At 39.0% G+C, this 6000-nt stretch overlaps 1 pseudogene; it reads left to right on the forward strand.

Moving 5' to 3' along the window:
• The window catches only part of LOC131680330 (DEAD-box helicase Dbp80-like), a 34029-nt pseudogene extending 30680 nt beyond the window's left edge, over positions 1-3349 (forward strand).
• The last annotated feature ends 2651 nt before the right edge of the window (positions 3350-6000 follow it).

Consider the following 6000-nt stretch of genomic DNA (forward strand, 5'->3'; position numbering starts at 1 on the left):
TGCACCTCTTGCGAAATGAAATTTCCTATACAAAACCTATGCATAAAAAACGTCGCGAAATGCTCGCGAAAAAAATTTTCGTTTCCATTTCGTAAGCGGTACGCAGCTCTCGCGAAAACGATAACGAAAAATGCAGTTAGCCGAGACACGGTTCGACAAACGATAAGTTTCATAATACTTCCGCGAGACAGCGCTGCTTTCTATGCGCTGTCACCAAGGCAAACTTTTTCCTTGCGAAATAATGGTCAGAGGTATTATTTCGCACGGAGGCTCGCGAAATTTTGACAGGTTGCAATGTAAAAATATGAAAAAACAAGATTGGTAATTTTGTGTTTTTTTTTCATCGCAACCTGTCAAAATTTCGTAGTTTTAGAGATTCAATATTTTGAATTTGAATGGTAAGTTTAGAAATATTATTGGAAGTGTGATTGTTTCTAGTTTTAAACAATTAAATTTAAATAATTAATATTATTTACAGCACACCCGAACAAGGCGGCCGCCGGAGCAGTATTTTTTGTCAGCGGCAGAGCCAGCAGCCATCGATCAACTTTGGAAGTTTCTCTCAACAACAACCCGATGCTACAAATCAGCTCAACTAATCTTATCAACATCCTGGCCAACCAATATTAAATCGATACAACCGTAGCAGTACCGACAACTCCAAATCCAGCAGCAGCCAACAACCCCTCAAAAAAGAACCACATAGAAATTATAGTTCTAACAAACAACAGGAGTTTGCGAATGATCGACACATCGGAAAACATTTTATCGGCACATTCTGCCTTAAAACTTGTCTGCCACAATTTTTACCAGCGGTAGCCTTCATGATTTAGAGAAATCGGAGTCAAGCACAACCAAAGCTGGTTACTCCCGTAGAAACGGCTGCACCTGCAGTTTTGAGTTCGGTAGCTACGGAAATTCTGACTAACAGCTCCTGAAGAAAAACAAGCTGCAAGAGAAAATGAAGAAACAGCTTCCTCCGCGGAAGACGCAGAGGTATTCAAGTAAGTCGAAATCTGGAGAAAATTTTGATTAGGACATAAATAACATTGAGAGCTTCTCTTTGTTTACTTTCTCTTATTATCACATCACTATAACACCACTAATTTTCCAGTACATAGCCGATGGTTTTTACTACAATATTAGGCAAAGAGTTGAGTTCTAAATATTGAAACGATCGTTTAATAAACAGAAGAGAAAGACCCCAAAGAGAACCTCATTGTTGCTTACGTCCTATTCAAAATTTTCTGCCGATATATTTAGTATCAGCTTTAAAATTATCTATGACTAATCTTTTAGCCCGGCGGATTCAAGTTTGCTAATGAAAGATGTTCGCTAAGGTCTAGTAGTCAAAGCTGGATCTGGAGGTGCAGCGGAAGGATTCTTCTTCGCCGGTTGGTTGGTTAAAACTTTCGAAGCTTTGCACATGAAGCCGGAATTTCTTCAAGGAGTCTATGCGATGGGTTTCAACGCCCCTTCCAAGATTCAGGAGACGGCTGTACCTACTCTGTTGGGCGGTCCGCCACGGAATATAATCGCCCAGTCAGTCGGAAACAGGAAAAACCGCTGCCTTCGTGCTGTCAATGCTCAGTTGAGTCCATCAGTTAAAAAACTATCTGCAGGTGATTTGTATTTCCCCCACGTATGAGCTGGCAATTCAAAAGGGGGAAATAGCTGCCAAAATACCAAAGTTTTGTCCGGAAATCAAACTTCCTTACGCCGTTCGCGGTGAAGAGATCGTCAAAGGGGCGAAGCTGACTAATCATAGCATCATCGGAACACCCGGCAAGCTAATCGACTGGGGTATAAAGTTCAGGACGTACGACCTAGAAGTTTTCCCTTTTTCTACTGGACGAGGCGGGTGTTATGGTCGCTGTTCTTGGCCACGTACGAGCGTGAGGTGATGGAGTTCGCAGAGCACGTCGTACCCAATCCAATCGTCATTCGGCTGGCGCGGGAGAAAGAAACACTCGATAACATCAAACAGCACTACGTCAAGTGCCGCAACCAGGACGAGAAATTGTGTGATTACCGTCGGACAAGCGATCATTTTCTGTCATATGATGTATAGGACAGTTGTAAACTCCAAGTAAACTTATTTTCGGAACTGTTAATCGATCGAAACAGGTACGCAAAACGGCCGGTTGGTTGACCGGCAGGATGTCCCAGGATGGTCACTCGGTAGCGGTACTGTCCGGTGATCTAACGGTGGAGCAACGGTTGGACGCTCTGGATCGATTCCGAACCGGACTAGAGAAGGTTCAGATTATAATGAACGTTTTGTCCAGGGGTAAGTTCCGCCACTTGATTCTGGCTACAGCACCAGGTTACAGAGAGATTCTTTCACCTTAGGTATCGACGTCGAACAGGTGACCATTGTCGTCAACTTCGACCTGCCGATGGATCAGCAGGGACGAGCCGATTGCGTAACATATCTACATCGAATTAGACGCACCGGTAGATTCGGTAAGTGTGACTCATTCTTGTGATCCTCTAGATTGTATTTCTTTCCGCTTTAACAGAACGGAATCACCATCAACCTAGTGGTAATCGAAGCATGATGATTTGCAGATCAATCGAAAAACATTTCCGGAAAGATTCAGTTGCTAGTCGCGGAGATCTCGGACGAAAATGAAAAGATCGGATCGTAAAGTGTTTTCGACCAGCTACTGGTGAACGGCATTGGAGCTTTTTTGGGTCATACTTGTTCCGATTTTGAATTTATACTTTTATTTAGCTCTACCCAGTTCTATCCCAACATTTGAAAAGGGCCTTACTGCAAAATGTAACAAATTGAATTTTCATGTTTTCCATTAACAAATATCTACCCGAGCATGTACATAACGCATCAGTTGATTATGAAGAATTTTGATAGCGATTTTACTTATTGATTTTTATGACCAAACTGATTATGACAGGACCTAACTGATTGGAAAGTACCTAACTAGCAATAGAGTCGTATTAAATGGATTATAACGCATTATTGTATTAACAGACTTTTCCATAATTTACATACAGGGCCAATCTGATTTTATAATGTTCAGTGGGGTCAATCTGACCATCAAATTAGAATTCAGTTAATTCGTCTAACTTTCGGTGTAATATCAGACTTGAACAGCATTTTTTGTGTGAGGTATACAAGTAGTAGCAATATGCGCAATCAAAAGAAATAAAATAGTATCGATTTTCCAAATATGATTATAATGAATCTGACCTTTGACAATTTTCTCAATGTTTACGTTTTGCAGATAAGCCCTTTTTAAATATTTGGTAGAGTTGGTTTCCTTATGTTGATGAGCAAAGTTTCTCTTTCGTGAAATGTGCATTTGTTAGAAATATAGGATTGTATAGCGCATGTTTAATGGTTATAATTTTCAATTAAATCGACTTTTAAGAACACGACTTTGTTTTTTTTTATTTTATTTTGTCGTTGAACGGCCAGTAGAGAAAGCGGTGGAAAAATTATCCGAAAGACTAACCTTGAAGCAGAAGATGAAAAATATTTTGTTCATTATGTGAATCAAAATTCCAAGAAAACAGAACACAGCTATAAAAACACAAAAAGATATCTTAACTGATATATGCTTTGAAGCGATTCAAGGCGACTGCGTTTGAATCTAGCATATTTTTACATTTATTTATTCCTTCATTATTGCCGAATTGCGAAAATTGTCCTGGTAGTTCGTGGTATGAAATTTCATACGCTAGGATGAGCCGATATCTTTTTTTCCTAAGGCAAAATTATTTCCTCTAGGACCCGGAGGGAGCTCACAACTTTCTCGTTGAGTTTAACGTTGAAGCAGTGCATTCAAGGCTAACAAATGCCTTATACGTTGCAAATCATGCCTGGTTCTAACCAGAATAGTTTTTATGTAAATTCTCGTAAGAAAATGTTTTTCTTAAAATAATTACATAGTTTAAGGGAAAGATGGTTTGATGCAACGAACCAACAAAACGGCATGATAGAGGAGAGAAGTGTTAAAATCATTCAAAAAAGCTGCTAAATGAATTTTCTCGCAAGGTTGAAGATATTATTCGTTTTTATGCTAAATATAAGGATATGAGCTGAATTTTCTCTGTAATAATTAGTTGATACCCTATCAGCCCAGCGTATGAAATTTCATGTGCTAGTTTTTTTTCGCACCAAAGCGTTCCAAACATAAGTGGCATAATATGAGGGCTCACGAAGTATTTTATGAATTACCAAAAGTTTTAACATAGCTGGGTTATAATGGGTTAAGCGGGTCTGATAGTGCAAAATTTAAAAAATAAATCAGATTTTTATTTTTGCATATTTTGGATCCCTAAGATAAGAAAAATATGCCCAAGAAAGGATTTACTCGAATTGAATTTGGTTCGACTGCTAGAGCCCATCAAACTACCAGCTATCAATTTTCATATGAGGGTGACAAAATCGGGGGCGCGATAATGCAAACCCGGTCGCAAACGGTATCCTTCACGAATACCGGCACCCACCGTCTAGCATATAAAAAGCAGCATGGTGATTAAGTAAACGTGCTATAGGACATACGGAATTCTTGAAGTACAGCAGTTGTTGATCCGATTGGTTGACGATTTGTTTGACCATCGGTTTCGTTAAGTGACCAATTTAGTTATATAATATAATCCAGTAATTTTGAATGACGATTCAGACCATGAAACACTTTCCCGGGATTCCTTTAATCTTTTCTCTAGCCTTTTATAGTGTTTCATGTAATTAGAATTACCACGAATTACTTATGGCAATAAATTTGAATTGCGATTCTCACAATTGTTATACCAAAAATAGGTTTGCATCTGTATTGATTATTGGTAGCATTCGCTGAGACTTCCAGAACCTTTAGTAGTAGCCATTGTTATCATAATCGATTTTTAACGTCACCCAAAGTTTGAAGCTTAGGGTTTAGTTCGACCTGAAACAGATTGAGTCGGAGTTGGTTGTTATATTTGCGCTGGAATCCATTCCGGATTCCGAAACGTGTTTCGAAAAATAGTTTCCCCGAGACTTGTATGCTTCTTAATGGTCACACGCCAATTTAGACTTACGATTCGGATAATTGCAATAAATTTGGTTTAGCGAATTTCGATCATTTCCCTGGGTCTTCTAGAACCTGTAGAAGCAGCCAATTTAGATAGAGAATGGCCAGGCAATGATTTAAATTTCCGATTCCAGGAATTGTGCTGTCTAAATTGGTCAGACTGAATTTCCCCGAGACATCCGGAACCGTCACAAATAAGCATTATGATTAATCATGCTCGAAACATGATTCACGCTGAGTACGTCACTTTCCTGATAGCTTCATGAATGGCAAATAGCTTTACAATTATCACCGATTACATACACATCAGTGATGAATTAATAAAATACACCAGTTAAAACATTCAAATCACAGCAGAAACATAAAAAAGAAATAAACAAACAACAGCTGATGTCGTTTTTCAGTTATCAAAAGCGACATCTAACAGTAAACACATAGACTAGTTTTCGCGAGCAAATGTCAAAATTCCGCACGGAAGAAGGAAAAATATTTCGCGACCTCATTTCGCAAGAGGTGCATACTAAGCTTTAGGCGGAGACACTGAGCGGAGCCAATCGAAGATGTCAAATGCCGGAGCCAATCGAGCATGACGTCACATAACATGTTCTTTTCGGATGTATGTGGAAAAGGTATTGTGATTATGGTGATGATTATTTTACCCTTTCCTTGTGTTATCGAGCCTAGAGATACAAAAATAAGCAATATTTTTTGTGATCACCAGGAGATATTCGCAAAATATGACACCGCATCATATCTTAAAATTCGTATTGCTATTCGTACATGCAAAGTTCTTACTAATGTCGTCAACAATAAAACTGTTAAGCTAGAGCTTGAACATTTGCTTGAGATGCCAATGTTTTCTTCCTGAAATAAGAGCTGCCAGTGTTTGAATCTGCCTAACTATCCCAGTAAATTTTGTAGAGCTCAATCGGCCCGATTATCAAGCCGATGATCGGGCCGA

The sequence above is a fragment of the Topomyia yanbarensis genome, chromosome 2 (genome assembly GCF_030247195.1).
Source record: "Topomyia yanbarensis strain Yona2022 chromosome 2, ASM3024719v1, whole genome shotgun sequence".
NCBI lineage: Eukaryota > Metazoa > Arthropoda > Insecta > Diptera > Culicidae > Topomyia > Topomyia yanbarensis.